Source organism: Vulpes vulpes, chromosome 12, assembly GCF_048418805.1.
Source record: "Vulpes vulpes isolate BD-2025 chromosome 12, VulVul3, whole genome shotgun sequence".
NCBI lineage: Eukaryota > Metazoa > Chordata > Mammalia > Carnivora > Canidae > Vulpes > Vulpes vulpes.
In genome coordinates this window covers 43,091,948-43,111,844 of record NC_132791.1, presented here as the reverse complement: position 1 = coordinate 43,111,844, position 19,897 = coordinate 43,091,948, and positions in this window count along the sequence as shown.

The window sequence follows — 19,897 nt, the reverse complement described above, 5'->3', positions numbered from 1 at the left end:
AAGTTGACAGTCATGATATAGTAACTATGCAAAGCTGCAAGTCTCTGGAGTAGTATTTGTGTCTAATCTATATGGTCACAGGAAATATAACTGCCAAGAATGCCATATTCATCATCTTGAGTGGTTTTATCAGGACTACCTGATGTCGCACTCACAAGAAAAATCACCAAAAATTTGCTTGGCCATTCAATCATGTATCCATTGTGAAATGTGCTTGGGGCAGACTCTGTGCTTAAGGATCAGGATATAAAGATGAAAATAAGATACTGTCCCTTCCCTCATTGTACTCAAAAAAAAAAAAAAAAGAGGGAAACAATGAAAATATTATAATACAATGTGATAATTACTATAGTAGAAGTAAAATTAAAACATTGGGGAAGTGCTAATCTGGCCTAGAGGAGCCTTTGTAAAAAGCACATCCATAACCTATGAGTAAAAGAGAACTTATAGAAGATATAATTAAAGATGCTTGTTTATGCATGAGAAAAAATGTTATTTTTCACAATCTCTAAATTCTTTATACTAACAACTGTAATACTAAAATCTCTCAGTTCTGATTCTAACTCTATTGTTTTTTACTAAACTCCACAAGCAAAGGTCATCTCTTTATTGAATTACAGATCACATAAATATTTATTATATGCCTATATGATTACTTTTTCTAGAATCTAACAATAGGACTACAAGCAAAAGTAGACCTTTTTTTTTGTCGTAGCTTATATTCTTTAAGAGAATGTTATCTTATTTTAAAAATTTGACAAGTTAATTCTATTATGTATGTGGAAAGTCAACTACCTAAAGTAATCAAAGCATTAACCAGAGACAAAGAAAACCACAGCACTTATACTATGTGAATTCAAGATTTATTTTACATCTGTTTTTATCCAATAGTGTTATACTTGCAGAAGGATAGACATGTAGATGAATGGGGAAATAGCAGAATTCAGAAATAGATCTGCACATATTTGGTCAATTGACTTTTTTAAAGTGCCAATGGAATCAATGGGGAAAAGGAAAACTTTTTCAGAAATGGTGCTGTACAACTGGATATCCAATGGGAAAATACTCTTTCCTTAGCCTATATATAAAAATTAACACAACGTGGATCATGAGTCTAAAAGTAAAATCAAAAGTATAGTACTTTTAGAAGAAAATGTAGTAGAAAATCTATGTGACTTTGGTGGGCAAAGATTTCTTAATTGGGGCATAAAAGCATAAGCCATAAAAGAAAAAATAATAAAATGGGTATTATCAAAATAAAAAATTGCTCTATCAAAAAGACCCCATTAAGAACAGAAAGAATAAGACACATCTTGAGAGAAAATAGTCATAATACATAAAGCTGACAGAGGAATTCTATGTATAATACATAAAGAACTCTTATAACCTAGCCATAAACAAGATACATTCCCCAATAAGAAATGAGCATATTTGAACAGATATTTCACAAAAGAACCTATGCAAATAGTTAAGTACGTGAAGTGCATATGTGACAATTTATCATCAGGTAAATGCAAATTAAAATCACAAGGTACTACTACACTCCCATGAGAATGGTTAAAATTAAAAAGCTGGCAGTGTTTACTAGTATTAATTATATGGAACAACTTGAACTCTTATATTCTGCTAATGTGAATAATGTGAATATATTGTATAATGTACAATACCCTGGAAAACTAAGAAACCTGTAAGGTCCTTAAAATGTTAAACTTTCACCTACCATTTGACCCCAGGTGTTTATCTAAGAGGCATAAGCACATAACTCAATCAAGTTAGTAAAGACAGATGCAGATTAGATACATGCATACATACATACATATATACATTCATACATTTGTACATAGATACTGAGATGGATGGGTGATTGAGAGCCAAAATCTCAGATCTCATAGGTCAAACAACTCTTTTAAAATCACTTTTGCTAAGACAAGTTAGCTGACCATCACTTCCCAGTGTTAAACCAAACAGAGGAGTGTATTTGAATTACTAAACTACTACATGTCACCAAAAGTGATATGTTAAATCCAAGGAGCAAGTCAGAAATGGAACAAGTGACTTCAAGCACATACTACACACATGCTAAAAATTATGTTAGGTGTCTACGAATACACAATGTCTGTTGATTATGATAGGAGACAATGTCAGAAACAAGGCCTGAATCCAAAAGAGAAGTTGCTCTCAACTGGGAGCATAGAAGTCTTGAAAGGGAAAATACCTACTTCAGAATAGATCCACATACTTCTGTCTGGGAAATAAGTATCTGATGTATCCAGTCCAAGACTTAATCTACTCAGAGAAAGGGCAAATATAGACACCTGACTGCAGTAAAAAATGAGGATTGAAGAATATAAAGATGGATTATAACAAGATCCTATTTATTCATAGACAACAAGAATAAAATGAAAATAGAGCAAAGTAGCAGATGGAGCTAAGAAGGAGAGTGCTAGAATAAACTAGAATAACTCTAGGACCCATGATCACAGAGCTCAGGGACTCATTTAGCTTTTAGCTTCATAAGAAATGAAAAAGCAAGAACTTAGAAGAGTATCAGTGTGTGCTTTTCTTTATCCAAACAGTTTTTTTTTTTTAATTTAATTTTATTTATTTATGATAGGCACACAGTGAGAGAGAGAGAGAGGCAGAGACATAGGCAGAGGGAGAAGCAGGCTCCATGCACCGGGAGCCCGACGTGGGAGTCGATACCGGGTCTCCCGGATCGCGCCCTGGGCCAAAGGCAGGCGCCAAACCGCTGCGCCACCCAGGGATCCCTATCCAAACAGTTTTAAATCATTGTGTTTCTACCACCAAATCACAAATTATAGATAATCTGAATGTAAAAGCAGCTACACTTAGCCCTTCTCTGGGGAACCTCCCTGCTATTGCAGCCACTGGGCCAATTATAAAAACACCTAGAATTCTTTAAAAATTTTTAGATTCTAAAATGGAGAAAGGAAGGAAAAATATGAAAAGCAGAAAGAGCGAATATGGAAGCTTATACTGAAGTACACATGCCAGAGAAGACCTCTTTCACCTTTTTGGGATGTCTGCCCAAGTGTGTATCTTTCCAAAATACCTGAGTGTTTGTCTTACCTTGCTAAAAATTCATTTCCAAATGAAAATTCAACTGACCAGCATAAGTAATGATATTATTCCCACTAAAGGTGGCTAAAAAATACTTACTGGGCATCATGGGAATTTTTATAAATTAATAATTAGTTGAGGTGTGGAAGTTCCGATTATGTGAAGGCAAATGATTTAGAAAGAGTATTAGTAGAAGGAGACAATGGAAAATGGTGATAGAACTGAAGGGACATAGAGGAAAAAACATAGGGAAGTAAAAGAACAATTATATAATTTTTTGTGTGTGTTTTTCCTGAATCAAAAAGTATGCGGGGAGGGAATCTTTCTTCTTCCTGTGTCATGTGACCAACTGTGCCTTGATACCAGAAATAAACTAATTATAGTTCTACATTTGAATCTCATTGCAGATTAAATGGGCTTTTTATGGACTATCTGGGAACCTTAGTACTCAATTTGGCACTCCTGTGTTTCTATGTGATAAATATGTATTTTGTGTAAACAGTGTGTAATTTAGAAAGGTAGAGAATGGTAGCATTCCTCACTTATTATCAATGGCCTGCTATCTTTCAAGATTGCAGTCAATTAAGTTATGGTCTTTAACTCTCTATGCGTGTAAGCTTTAATTATTTTGAGATGAGGCTAAGAAATATCATAACTTAAAGCAGAAGTTGTACCCAAGACAATAGAAACAAAGAGCATGTCATTGCTGACCTGGGCTAATTCAAAAAGAGGTTTTGAGAACAACTGCTGTGAGCTTGACTATTACCAGTGATTCCTGCCTTCTTAGGAATTCTGTTTCATTGGCATCAAGAAAATTTTAGAGTGAAATATAAAGGACTCCTTTTAGTCAAAACTGAAGAATGCAGAATCTAAGTAACAGGTAAAAATTTGATACTCAAATTTCATATTCAAAATATAAGAACAATGGTTGAATTATGTTTATTCTTTGGTGGATGTGTCTTCAAATGTGAGGACCATCACCTAAAATCAAGGACAATTACACGCTTTGGGTGTAGATGTATTTCCTTTCTGGTCATAACCCCATTCAAACAGTTCTGTCTGTTGAAACATATCCCAATTATTTTCCAAGTGATGAGAACAACAGTGCTCAAAACATTTCTGTGTCCTATATTTCTGAACATTTTATCTCATGGTTTGACATTTTATAGTATGAGGAAGGTATTCCAATAAGCAGCGTCAAGCTGTTTGCTGTTATGGCTGAAATTCACATTGAATAGAGTAGCTAAGCTTTTTAAAAAAATTTCCAAAATAGGAATCTCCAGAGTAAAAGCATCAGACTGCTCATACATACAAAGATAGACAAAAGCCTAGTAAAAGGAAGGAAAAGTCTGTGTTGGAGAAAGTCAAGTAATATGGCTCACCAAAAACATTCATAAAGTTTTATAAGATTTTAGGTCCTATATTAAGATCCTGTTCACTTATTGTCAAAATATTTAATTGCACATTTCAGTTTCTATTAACAACTGAATTACGGACCCAACCCTGCATCAGTAGTAAATTTCATCTTAAAACTACCTGCTGAATAAATGTCTTGAAGTTGTCACAATGCTAGAGTGTTGTTTAACACCTTTGCCAAACTGATTAATTCTTCACTAATTTACATTTCAGATTCAGACAGCTTTTATCACAGTATGTTTATTTGGAAAGGCTAAAGGTATGAATCAAAATGTCTTTGGGCCCATGAATTAGTGAGAGGTGATACAATAAGCCAATAAGCCAACATTAAATTGAACAGCAGCAACAGGAATAATCTATGGGAGGATCAATACTGCTATTAGACTTGGTGCTACAAATATTTGTCTTTATAGATGCTAACCATTCTTGGATTACTTTTGTTTAACTCCAGGCCCAGATCGTGAAAATCTGGTAGGGCTAATATTGTTTTTTTAATCCAATTATTATATTCATTATTGTATACTGAAATGAAAACTGATTAATTTTTTAAGATTTATTTATTTGAGAAAGAAAAATAGAAAGGGGAGTTGGGGCAGAGGGAGAGGGAGAAGCAGACTCCCCCCCTGAGCAGAGAGCCCCAGAGAAGTAGACTCCCAGGACCCTGAGATCATGACCTGAGCAGGAGGTGGAGGTAGACATTAACTGACTGAGCCACCTAGGTGCCCCAAAGATATTAACTAGGGATCCCTGGGTGGCGCAGCGGTTTGGCGCCTGCCTTTGGCCCAGGGCGCGATCCTGGAGACCCGGGATCGAATCCCACGTCGGGCTCCCGGTGCATGGAGCCTGCTTCTCCCTCCGCCTGTGTCTCTGCCTCTCTCTCTCTCTCTGTGACTATCATAAAAAAAAAAAAAAAAAAAAAAAACAAAAAAAAAACAAAGATATTAACTAAAACAATTTATTTTTACATGAGGTATCTACATTTTATAAAGGAATAAATTGTTCATTATTTATACATTTATGGTACATAAAGTTATACATTTATGACATAAATTTATTGTTAACAAATGAAAAATGGAAAAACTTACCTATGTACAAGTTTATATTATGCAGGCGTATACATACATAAATGCCATATCTGTATTTGTATGCATACATATTATGTAGTTAAAACAGAAAGATAATTTTACTAGATCCTAAATTATGTCTTAATTCAAGGTCATTAAAACTCAATAGCAAAAGAGGAAAAATACTTTGAAAGACATTTATATTTATACCAGCAAAATGAACAAGTCTGCAAAGCAAATACACAGCATAAGGAAAGATTAAAATAAAATAATAAAATAAAATAAAATAAAATAAAATAGTAAAATAAAAGAAAGTAAAATAAAATAATAAAATAAACATAAAAATAAACTTATAGCAAGATAATGAGATCCTGTGTATTTCACCACAGTATTCTAACAAATAATAAACTGACAAGAGACAAACCAAAAAATGATATTAGTATATTCAAGAGAATATGTTAAAAATAAACAAGACTTTACCAAAAAAGAAACAGAAAAATTTACAAAAGTAATTGACATGTAAAGAATATGAAAAAGAGAGAGCCAATCTAACATCAAACAAGACTTACAAGATAAATATATACACATATAATACATGTGTAAAAACCATCTTCCAATGGGACAATAAAGGTATGTTTGTTTTTGTTTGTTTGTCCCCTTTCAATAATGGGCCTTGCACATCTGAAAGAAAGCCATCTCATGTTCTGGTTACTACTGAGGAAGACTTGTATAAGTCCTATCCAAGAGAACTAAAAAACAGAACTATCCCCATTGTAATGGCATGGGAATTGCATATACAAGTCTAATTTAAACACAAAGAGACTGGAGTCAGAGGTGGGGGCTATTATAAAGAAACCTAGTTACAGCTAAAGACAAAACAAAGAAGAGTATGAGGTTTTGTATAAATACTTAAACATTTAAATCCAAATATGCAATTTTGAACACATCTATTGCTTCAGTTTCTCCAACTCACCCATATTTGTGTTGTTTCAACTGTTATAATCTTTTTCTATGAATATGAATGAGCAGGCCAGTTATTAGACTAGATACCAGAGAACCCTGTGAAGGTAACATTTAAGTTCACATCATTATGACTTATTCTCATGTGTTACTATGTCTGTATAAAAGATTTGTATTTTCATTTACACACAGAAAATACCACTCAACAGGCTTTTCCTGAAAAATGTAATGATTTCTTGGTGGGGTGTAAGGGGAAGTCAGAGGTTGTAAATCATAATTAACATATGTGGAAATGTAGAAAGATCTGGAATATTAAGGCTAAAATGATAAGAATGAATCATTGCTACTTTCTTATAATTGCAATCATTCTTTATCATGAAATATCACTATTTGGGAGTTATGACTCTCAGGAATATAATGGATGTATACATTCATACATACAAGCATACACATAGAATATATGCACATATGAAATATAAATATACACAGATGTGTGTGTGTATATATATATATATATATATATATATATGAGTATATATATATGAGAGAGGCTTCTTTATCAGACGGAGTATTTTTTCTATTAGCAGCATCCCACTGAATACTTCAGTGGGTGGTTCCACCAGCCTTTTCCTTTGCAGATAAAACAGATATCATATAAAAGAATTCCTCATGTGTCTCCTAAGCTTGGTTATAATACAGAATGTAAATGCCACAATGAAACTTACCCAACTCGTATTTGGTATAATATTAGAAAACTGGCTCTCCAGAGAGGATATTCTGTGTTATTTCAACACTAATAGCAACACTGCTATTAGACTTGGTGCTACAAATATTTGTCTTTATAGATGCTAACCATTCTTGGATTACTTTTGTTTAACTCCAGGCCCAGATCGTGAAATCTCCATATTTCATGGTAGGAGATACTTGGATAAGTGATGAGGATTTCTTCATTCTGGGACTTGTTAGCACATACTTGGGGCTCAAACCAAGATCTCCTTTTGGAATCATTGCTTATCACCCTCCCGAAAAATACTGCTCTAATTAGTTCAGTGGGCCTACAGTACTCAGCCTGAGACCCATGTGAATCTAGTTGCTTTGAGAAATGATCCCTCCTTATTCTGACCATTTCAAAGTTAGGGAAGTCAACCAGATAAGCAATATAAGCCCAGAATACAAGAATAGAGAGAAAAAATAGGGGTTAAGATTACTATCTCTGGAGTCAGAAAGTACTGGATGTTTATCCCAGTGTCATCTTACATTAGCTGTGTGAATTTATAACAATAAATTCCTTAAGGACCAGTGTCCTCATCTTTAAAATACAATTGTTGGGGGCACCTGGGTGGCTCAGTCAGTTGAGGGTATGACTCTTGATCTCAGCTCAGGTCTTGATCTCAGGGCTATGATATTTGAACCACTAATCTTGTTAAATTAATTAAACAAAGAGTTCATTATATTAGTAGGTCAAATACCTTAGCAGCCTACATGAGCAAACCCAAACCTAAGCCTGTAAATGCCTCAAGGCTAACAAATTGAAACCTAACAACAACTGATCACACATAACCCACCAAGGTTTTCCAGATAAGACAAACACCAATCAATATAAGGTTGTAGCCAATCAAATTTCCAAGCCATTTTTGTGCAAATAAACTCTTAAAATGTTTAATATACCTCAGTTTATCCATTAACTAATTTAAAACTTCTCTACCTATGAAACAATGACTTGCTTGTAAACATTTTTTATATCATAGGAATTTCTGAAAATTGGATAACTATTGGTCCTTTCGTCCCTTAAAAAAATAAAACCAAATATATCCATATTCACCTACACATCAAATACAAACCCACACAGATACCTAGACACTCTCACACTCACATACACATATGATTTTGCTGCAATTTTTAGGCAGAGCCCAAATTCCTGCAGCCCATTTTAAGAAACTTACCTCTAAGAACAACACTTAAATGAACTTAAGAGGAAGAGAAGTTATTTTCTTGCCTTCTCAATAGATAAAGTAGCATCACCATGGTAATTGCTTCCCTGTTTAAAAATCTCTAATATTAATGACATTCCTTAATAGTTGCAACTTAAACCCATTCCACCTGCTCACATTATCAAGGCAAATGGAAATCAAAGTGTCCATATTCTGTATGACCATGAGAAATTTTCCCTTTTCAAATTTCAGTTTTGTCTGATAAATGAATAAACTATTAAATCATAGGGTAATAATTTAATAATTTTTTATAGATTTTATTTATTTATTCATGAGACACGCAGAGAGGCAGAGACATTAGCAGAGGGAGAAGCAGGATCCCTGCGGAGATCCTGATACAGGACTCGATCCAGGACCCTGGGATCACACCTTGAGCCAAAGGCAGACGCTCAACCACTGAGCCACTCAGGTGCCCAGCAAAGGGCAATAATTAATTGAAACATATCACGTTGGTATTTAAAACAATCAATAAATATTAGCTGACACTATTATTGTTCCTTTTTTTATTATAGCCTAATAAGATAGTTTCATATGCACATAGTCTTAATGAAAATTTCTCATTTAGTATTTTTATTTCTAGAAAATAGTCATGTTAAAAAATAAAACAAAAAATCAAAATCAGCAAGTCATAAATAAACAAAATAATGTTAATTAGAATCATTGCTATCTCCTTTCACTTTGATTCATGTTCAGGTAAAGGGGTTTCTGAATACAGAGGAACTATTAGGACATTGCTTGCACTTACATTTAAAAAATGTATCTCTGTTAATTTGAATATACTCTAGGTGCTTCTCAAAAAATGTATCTCTGTTAATTTGAATATACTATAGGTGCTTCTCAAGGAAAAAGAAAAATACAGCACTGTGTTATGACACAACCCAATGTTTTGTCCCCTTTTTCTCTCAGATCTGGCCATGTCTACAAGTTGTTAATTTTTAGTGGTTGTTACTTAAATACCATTTTCATTCATATTTTTCCATGTTAAGTATTATTTCTAGATCTTACCTCTAATAAATTGCAATCAATTTGAGTTTGGATATCAATATCCGGGCCCTTCTTCCATGCTATTGTTGGAATGACATGGTATATAGTATGTTTCTTTTAAAATATCTTAACTCAAATTTTCAGTTCTTCTCTTCTTCAAACCCCCAAAGGCTATATACAACTTTTAAACTAATCCAACACTTTCAAGATGTGAAAAAACACCTTGAAACTGAAACTGACAAAGTGAATCACATTTCTCTCCAATTAAGATCTACAGAGGCAGAGATGCTCACACATGTGATATATATACACAAACACAGCTGGGCTGAAACCTGTTTTACCTACATGCTAACATGACTTTTAAAATTTCTCTGAGTCCCCAAGGTGCATGGGCTGGTGTTCTGTGAATATATAAAAGGATTTCTGTTACCTTCTCTTGTTAAATAATTTAAATTTACATTACAGGTATTTATTTAATTACCAGTTTGTTTAAGAAATGAATAGAACACTCTTTGAAAAGAGAATAACTTAATATAACCCAAGGTTCACGTGCATAGAGAGTAACCTACTTTATGTCAAGTCATCTATTATTTGCATTACCATCCATCCTCACAACCACTATATGAAGCAGATATAATTGACCTCACTTTTACAGATGAGTGGCCTGTATTTTAAAGGGGTTAAGTGCCTTGCTCTAAATCACACAATGTGTAAGTAATGGAGGTGGAATTTGATCCTTCTTCTGCTGAGATTCTCTATTCCAGTATTTAATTATGACATACAGCCCATTTTAGTTTAAGAGAATCAAAAAGTTAGCATTTTTTCTATACTTAACAAGTTAAAACTGAAAATAGAAGCACTTATGTTAAATCATGGACCTGCAAAGAAGACTAGCTTAAGAAAGATTTAAAATCACTTTTGTACTGTAATTATAAATGTGAAATAGCAATAAAATACTAAATGAGAAATTCTGTTATATTTAATTCCTATAAATGGCTCTATAACTTCTCATATCTGTTTTCTGCATTTAGATTAAGCTTGAAACTATCACTTAATTCTATATCCTACACATGAAACTAGAATTATAATAGGATAGTTTAAAATATCTGTAATGATTAAGAGAAATACACTCTACTATATATATAAAAAAAAAGTTCTAGGTAAACCAAAAAAAAAAAAAAAAAAAGACCTATGAGAGATGATTTTGTACAGTAAAGGATGGCTGTCAGAGACTAATTATGATTGAATTCAAATGCAAAGCCAAAATAAACTAAAAGTATACATTATAAATCCTTGTATACTGGCATCATTTTTAGTCCTAGTTGAAGGTCATGTCTAAGTATAAAGAATATCTTGGACAATAAATAAAAGAAAAAGCCCTCAAAGCTAATAATTTGGTCTAAATAATTAATTTCAGTATTTCTGTGAAACAAATTAATGATATTCCTTGAGTTTTAGAGGAAGTATCCTTATTATTTTCAACATGTTCTTATTCAGTTTGTGCTTCAGTGATTCTATTAACCCACAAAATTTCATTTCGTGACAGTTAACTAAACAGGAATAAGTTGAGTGATTTAGATATTTTAAAATATGGATTTTAGATCCTGTATAAATGGCTTGAACTTAGTACTCCTTCCTTGCCTAGAACCTGACAATCTATTAAAGAAATCAAGAATTCATGTATTTTAGCAATTTTGCTTTGATAGTTATGGATATTTCTTGAATTATTTTTCTTGCTCTTTTCCTCTTTCTTACAGAATCCTTTTATTGCCAACTACTGTTAGAGGAGCCTATTAATGTTATCCTGACTGTGCCATTTGTACAAAATATTAAATTTGATATATTTTTTATAGATAAGGTTTGAAATTGGTGTATTTAAAAACTATGGTAATGGCTGATTCTATTGTTCAAATATATATTTATATTATTTATATTTATATTTATATTTATATTTATTAATTCATGGGCAGCCCGGGTGGCTCAGTGGTTTAGTGCTGCCTTCAGCCCAGGGCGTGATCCTGGAGACCCGGGATCGAGTCCCAGTCAGGCTCCCTGCATAGAGCCTGCTCCTCCCTCTGTCTGTGTCTCTGCCTCTCTCTCTCTGTCTCTAATAAATAAATAAAATCTTTAAAAACAAAACAAAACAACCCCCCAAAAATATATATCCTTATATATATATATCCTATATATATTCATATACATATCCTATATATATTCAAATATGTATATATCCTTTTAATAGAGAAAAAGTAAAGGAGTTCCCAGACCAACTAGTGTATTGATTTTTATGTATGTAATTAAAAATAAAAATCGTGTGTGACCTAAGCTGCAAAAATGCAGCCCACTTTGTTTCAGATTTCTTTCCTGAATGACTCATGTCCTATGAATTTGGAAGAGAATGACTATACAGGGAGAAAGAGTATTGGAGATGTGCCAATAGACTATTCTCTGTGGAGTCTTAGGAGAAAATGATGACAGTAGCAGGCTGGTAGAGGACATTCTTATTTGTCTTAAACTTTACTGTATAGGGTGATGGTTAAGAGCACTGGTGTCAGATTTCTGGCTGGGAATACTGACTGTAACATTCAGTAGGTTGGTGACCTCAGAAAAGTTAATTACTTTCTCTGGGATTCAATTTTTCCATTGAAAAAATTAAGATAATAATAACCTACATCATAAATCTGTTGTGAGAGTTTAATTGTTTAATAGACGGGTTAGCATAGTCTCTTGCACATGTTAAGTGTATAATAGATATGTAATCATATTCTAGAAGCTATCTTGATTTATTTCAAAAGAGTAAAGTATAACCTACTTCTTAATCATTATAACATGAAAAACCATTTGCCGTTGGAGCCATATTTCTTGCATAGAGAAATACTACCTCCTCCACTAACCTTTAAATGTGAACAGACTTTTTTTTTTTATCTATTGTTTACTGCGGTATCCTCAATGCTTAGATTAGTGCCTGGACCATTCATAATGTGTTGTCAGTAACTGCTTGTTGAAAGAGTGAATCACTGGTCAACTTTCACTTTCTTCAAGCCAACAAAACCCTCCATAATACTTTATACTAGACAAAACGTTTCTTTTCAACATCCATCATGGATATACTCTAACTCATGTTAGCAGTCAATATAATCTTTCCTTTTTCTTTAACCTGCTCTCTCCAGGCTCCAACTCTCTAATAGATCCCTTGGGTTTCAGGAAAATTCTACAAATGCTTTTAATATCCTACCTGAGTTTTTTCCAATCTGGACAATACACTGTAAAGTAAAATAATCTTGCTCTAGCAAATTCTTATCAAATTTCTCATTCCTGAGGAATATGAGAATGATAATAGTGTTTGTATTTATTGAGTGCTTACTCTTACTGTGTATGAGGTACCCGGATAACATTTGTGCAATCTTGTTTAATCTTCACAACTATTTTCAATTTTACAGATTCTAGAAACCTTCACAGATAAGAAAATTGAGATTTGGGGAGATTAATTATTCATTATCAAAATAAAAAAAACCACTAAGGGCAAAACAGCATATTCACAAGTCTAATATTGACATCAGTGCTCATAAGAACCAAAGAAACTCCCTTTGCCTATGCAGTGTTCAGTATTATAGCTATCAGGAGATTTGATGACTTAAAACACTAAGGCATTAAGGACTGACAATACATTAACTATCAGTTACCCTGGATGGATATATTTTCATTTTGAAAAATGATACTTTGGGGATGTCTGGCTGGCTCAGTGGTTGAGTATCTGCCTTTGGCTCAGAGCGTGATCCTGGAGTCCTGGGATCAAGTCCCACATTGGGCTCTCTGCATGGAGCCTGCTTCTCCTCCCTCTGCCTATGTCTATGCCTCTGTGTGTGTGTGTGTCTCTCCTGAATAAATAAATAAAACTTTAAAAAAGAGAGAAAAATTTGAACAAAAATATATTGAGCTGAATGAAATTCTAATGATGAATTTCCTACCCTGTGACAGGTAATGGGATAGATAATTTGGGACTGGAGACACTTCCAGAGTTAACAATCTTAATATAATTTTATTCCAAGCTTCATTTTCAAATTTATCTATACACTTTCCCTTTTAATCCCCATAAAATATTCTCCCTTTTAATTAATTCAATTGCTCAACTTATAAGGTTTTTTTTGAATGTCTACTATGTGCCAGATACTGTTCTAGACTTGGAAGTAAATGACTTCAGAAAATTCACAATTTATTGAAAGACAAAAACATTTAAACACACATTTGTAGCACAATAAGGTAAACATCATAAGAAAGGCAGTTACTACAAAATTGGAAGGAAAGGTACACAGTACTTTTTAGGTTAAGACATCAAGAAAATCTTCACTGGAACAGTTATATTTAAATGGTAGTCAGGTGGTGGGAGAAGAAGTGTAGAATGGTACAAAGAAATTTACCAAACAGAATACTTTGTGTAGAGAATTCTAGACAGATCAAACAACACATGTGAAGGCATAGAGGCTTGGAGAATAAAACTTGTTGGGAGAATTAAGATTAATTGGCTATTAACAAATACATTCTGATAGCTTCAATAACAATGCTCACTATTGTTTTTTTTTTCCTTTTCTGGGTTTGTGTCTTAAACATTAGGGATGTGAGGCTCCTGGGAAGCTCTGCCAATTGAACTGATTCTTGATTTCAACTTAGGTCATGATCTCAGGGTCCTGGGTTTGAGCCCCAAGCAAAGAGTCTGCTTGAGGATTCTCTCTCTCTCCCCCTGCCCCTCCCTTTGCCTCTGCTCTCTCTCTCTCTCTCTCTCTCTCATTTCTCTCTTTCACAATAAATAAATAAACAAACAAACAAACTTAAAAATAAAAACAAAAATGTTGGGGCTGCCCATCAGACTGTCTTCCCACCTCTCAACAAGGTTTTTATGAGTTATCTCATTTATTTCAGAGCTTTAATGAGTAGCTACTATTATGTTGATGGTGGCTCTTTATAAACTTTCACCATACTGTTATTTAGATGAGCAAACCTAATTTAAAGGAGATAATTGGAAGACAGAATAAAACCAGGAAATGTGAGAAGAATGAAAATTGGGAGGCAGGAAAAATTTAAAAGTAACTACTGTCAGTAAAAACTCATTTAGCTTAATATTAACCATTAGCAAATGGTTACATATTATCTATCCATCCATATATACATATATATGTAGATATGTGTATATATAGGAGTTAATATACAAACATATATATCTTTGCTCTGTAAGGTGAAAAAGCCTAAAATAAAAGACACTACAGTTACAATGTGCACACTCTAGGGCCCAAATCTTCTTTTTGAATAATATTCTTTGGGGAATGGCTGATTCTAGGACTAGAGAAGGAAATATGTAAGATGAGACTGGAGAATTTTGCTGTGCCCAAAAGTAAGGAAGTGGTGAAAGAAAAACAAAAATAAAAACACATTAGCGCTTGCTTTGGCAGCACATAAACTAAAATTAGAAATTAGAATGATACAGAGAAAATTAGCATGGCCCCCACACAAATTCACGAAGCGTTTCACATTAAACACACACATGCACACACACACACACACACACACACATTATTGAGGTTTGTCAAAGAGCCCATGAGCTAATGGAAAGAGTTTCCAGTGGCCAAAGCTGGAAGGAACAATTAGAGCAACAAATAAGGTGTTATTGGATTATAATGCAAAATATAAAATAAATGTCCATGAGTCCATAAATATAAATAAATGATTTAATGAATTAATGAATGGAATAAGAAGAGATAAATCTTCCATAGAAAATTCCAAATAATTGATTTAGATTTTCTGCCCTTAAAACTGTAACTCTCCATTCTGTAGACTGTGCATAGAAACTTTGTTCCAAGAATAAAATATAGAAATGATGGGAAAGTAACTTTACAGTGGGGAGAATTACAAACATTCATGTTGGGAGTGAATGGTTATGGTTAACAACAGCAGTCATAAATCATGTTGATGCTGTGCACCCTTGAGAAAAAAGATTACAACTAAATGCACATGGTATCCTGGATGGAATCTTAAAAAAGATCATTAGTTAAAAATTAGGGAAATAGGAATTAACTCTTCTAATATCTATTTCTTACTGATTCTATTTTCAAAATGACCTTTACATAATATGGTTGTTAAATGATATTGGATGAATGTGTTTTAAGGAGGTGTTGACCAAGAGCTCCTGAGAAGCTGTGTGCTGCAGTGAACTTGTAATAGTAAATTGTGTTTTTGTCCTATTACTGGCTGTGAGACTCTAAGCAAGTCATTCTCATTTGTCTGGACCTCAATTCCCCATGTCAGCTTGAACCTCAGCATAGCTTAACATAGGATTCATGCATCTAGGAGCTGAGCAAGCATGCATGTAAGGTCTGAGGGCCATGTCCAGCCATGAACAATTTTATAAGGCATTGTAGAGCCTTCAGAGTGATATCACAAGGTAAAATAAAGTTCAGGCCTAAAAAACTATCTCAGGGTCTAACAGGGGTGGCAAGGAATGGGGGATATTGAACAGCCTAGTGTTAACTATCAAATTATTTCTAGCCTAATATTCACCAATGTGTGCCTAACTCTGAGGAGAGGAATTTGGTAGAAAGTACAAATAGTTATTCCACAAAAATCTCTGAAAATCAAAGCATTGCCAAAGGCTCATGAATTAACATAATTAGGAAATAAGATTCTTTCCCCACATATGAGGAGAGCACACTGTTTCTTTTTGTATTAAGAGCTCAAAGATCTCAAATTTCTATGAAGGTTCCAATAATTCTGAGGTATTGACACATCAGGATAGTTTCTATTCAGTGAGGCCCAGTGTGGCACTGACTCAGAGCGACTTTGGCAGTTACCAGAGCTGACTTTGATGTCACAGACAAAGAGGTTTGGGTGTTTTGAATTCCACTGTGCATGCCCCTGTAGACAGGTGTGGAGAGGGGTGGGGACTTTCTTTGAATTTGAGACAAATACGGAACGAATAGAATGGATTCTGATGTCCTACGATGGTAAACAGAGCTAGACTCAGGGAAGTAATGTTTGTTATTATCATGCTTCAGCAATGGAAGTTGAGAAACAGAAAATAAGGGATCTCCAAGTGATCAATCATTAAAATTGATATTTCATAAACTTTGAGGTACAACTCTAATATCAGATAAATCAGAGTTACTCTCCTAAAAGAGTGATATGCTTCCATCTTAAACTCCCTTTGCTCCTGAGAAGATCCGAGAATATTCTTAATGTAACATAAGGGCACTCCAGAATCCAGAATGAAAAATTCCTAACTGAATGATGTCTAAAGTTCTGCCTACCTATAAAAATTTATTGGCTTTGAATCAGGGAGGTTTATTATAGGAATATTGTTGCTGACTCTCTAGATTGTGGGGAAATGAGGAAAGAAAAAAAATGAGTACACACAAATCCTTAGGAGCAGCTGAAATTATAGCTTGGCTGTTTGAAGAAGGTCATACAGTTCTTCCATTTTTAAACTAATAGAGAAATATTAATATTCTGAACCATGGGCTCTCTGTCAAGTTTTCATCCCAAGTTTCCCAAGTTAACTATTTATTCGTCAGTCACTCATTAAAAAACTTGTCTGAAATCCTTGACTACATGACCAAAATTAAAAGGAACTCTAAGAGAAACAGAGAAAGCAGACTGTTTTTATCAGAGGCAGTCTACTTCATCTCCTCCATAAAAATGCCAGGGGATAAAGTACTGATGTAGTTTAGTTTGGGAGTGAGAAGTTAACAATAAATAAATAAATAAATAAATAAATAAATAAATAAATAAATAAAAATGTTGGGAGAGAATGAGTATTTTGCAACTGAATTGTAGGCAGTCCAGGGAAAGAAGAGATAAGATATCAAAGACTCGCAGGGCATTTCAAATGTGGGCCTTAATAAAAGAAAAACACATACAGAAATAAGTGATAAAACTTACTTTCTATTAAAGGTAAACTGACTGGACTACTTGTCAGTCAGTGGGTGCCAGAGGCCAATCAGATGGAAAAGTCCACTAGGCTAGAAAAAAAAAAAATATGGTTCTATTAAATTGGTAACCTTTTCAATATAAACAGTGAAAAAAGTTACCAGGTTTTTCATTTACATCAGTCAAGCAGAAGCTGCAATCAAATGCTTTATCTCATAGTATTCTGTAAAGCAATTTAAAGAGATTCAACTTCCCAGTGTCCATCCAATTGTGACATGTCCAATACAAGGCCACATAGAAGCAAATTAATAGGTTAGACACTCTAAAACAATTACTACTGGCATCATTTTAGTTTGAACTTTTTAACAAAATATACTCTTCCACAGTTTAGTCAGTGGCATGATACCATTTGGAAGGGTGGCAGGAATAGTTTCAATCATCTTATTACTAGAGAAGAGGACTATTTGTGGAAGTTTCCTAAAGAAATACTTTCTTTGACCTCACCTTTGACATTTATGTATTTTACAAATTGCATTAAGCTGAAGGGAAAATATTTCAATGTATCATATGAACTATTCTTACAGATAATACAATCTGTTTATGCAATGTTTATTTTTTCAAGAAATTTAAAGAAGTAGTCGGCATCTCTTTTATGAATCAATTCTTCCAAATGCACACTCATGTTCACTTAGCGAGCACCCCTATAAATCCTTGCAAAGTGTAGTTTATTTTTTTTAGAGTCAACTGTTTTCTAAGTTCAGAAGTTTACAAAAAGAACTTAGAAAACAATGAGAAAATTAAATTTGAAAAATAAATGTGTCATTGAAAATTCAAATTAAGATATATCAGACTTTGGTTTCACAGTTAGGGAGAAGTAAAAATATAATTTTTATTTGTACCTCTAAAGTCTTTAGTTTAGTGAGATATTGTCCTTAAAATCAATTAGCTAACTAAAATAATTACTTCAGCTGACATATATAAATAATTATTGATTTGCCTAGTCCATAATTTCAAATTATGCTCCACTTTAAAAATGATCCTTTGTCTAGCACCTCTACAGAGTCAATGAATGTAAGTCATCTTCAGTTTTCTGGCACCTTTCATCTTACAGTATTTATTTACCTACAGAATTTTCTAGGGATCAGGCAACTTGTACATTTTGCTTAAAGAAGAGTAGAAGGAAATTCCATGTCAGAAAATAAGTGGGTTTAACCAAGTGACGTTATATTTAGAAATACAAATATAGCTAAAATGAAAGTAATTTTTTGTCAGGCACCGTGATATTTTTAAATATATTTTAAAAAATATTTGAGATATTACATTCTTAGTTATTTTAATTGTGAACACTAAACATCCTTTAAAATTAACTGTATTTCCTGTTAAAGTACTTACCTAATTCACAGAACTTTTAAGCAAGAATAGGTAAAGAGAAGCGTTATTTCTACTTATCCTATCTGGTGTGTTTAAACCCCAGACGACATAAGCATCTCAGAAAAAGCCGGTAAAAATTGCCTGTTTTGTTTTAAGAAACCCCAAAAGAGGGCATTTGATCTATAATTTTTAGCAAAACAAAAGAAAGGGGAAGTCTGATTTAGTATTTTTATTTTACAATGATACATTATTTGAATCGTTATTAGGTAACTAAGATGTATTTTCTTATCTTTGAATATTTAGTAGTCACCAACAAGACCAAATTACTGTATAAGAACACTCAGTTTTAAGATTTCAATAATACTCAACACAATGTGTTCAGAGATGGGAGACTTTTTTATAGACAATTATATCACATCTAACAAGAGATTTAATATTTGAAAAGAACATATTATTTCTGGAAAGCTTTTCCTCATCTTCTAGATTATTGCAAATACATTTCTTATTCAATTTTCTAATATTTCCTTCCCTGTAATAATGCTGAGTTAGATTTAAAAAAAAAAAACACTTCAAGTATTCAAACTTACAATTTTTAAAGAAAAAAAAATGCATTGAAAAAATAATCAGAATTGGTATCAGTTTCTGGGAAAATAGTAAAAACTGGAAGTGGGTTTTGTTTTTTAAATACAATGTTTCTTCCTTCAACTTCTTTTGTTGCATAGCTACATCAAATTAATCAATAAAAAGGTATTGACTTTAATAGTATCTTGACCTCCCTACAATAAGGTGGTAAGCTTGCCAAAGTAGAATGCATCTTTTAAACACTTTCCCTAATAGGAATGGCTAATTCACATCAATTTTAACTGCTTTTACACAAGAGGTAAAAGTTAAAGAACATATTTGGCTCTCTACATTGAAATAGTATTTGTCCAGCAGATTCTGATATCGATTTACCAGCTTGCAACCATAATGTTTTAAAGGACATAGAAAGACTTAAAAAACAAAGTGTTCTGAAAACAAAAATGCAGAGAGAGACTTTATCAGAGTATAAGAGAAGTTCCTTGGATTATTAGTGCAATGCAAATAAATTGTGGCGAATCCTGGTTGTCTAATAAC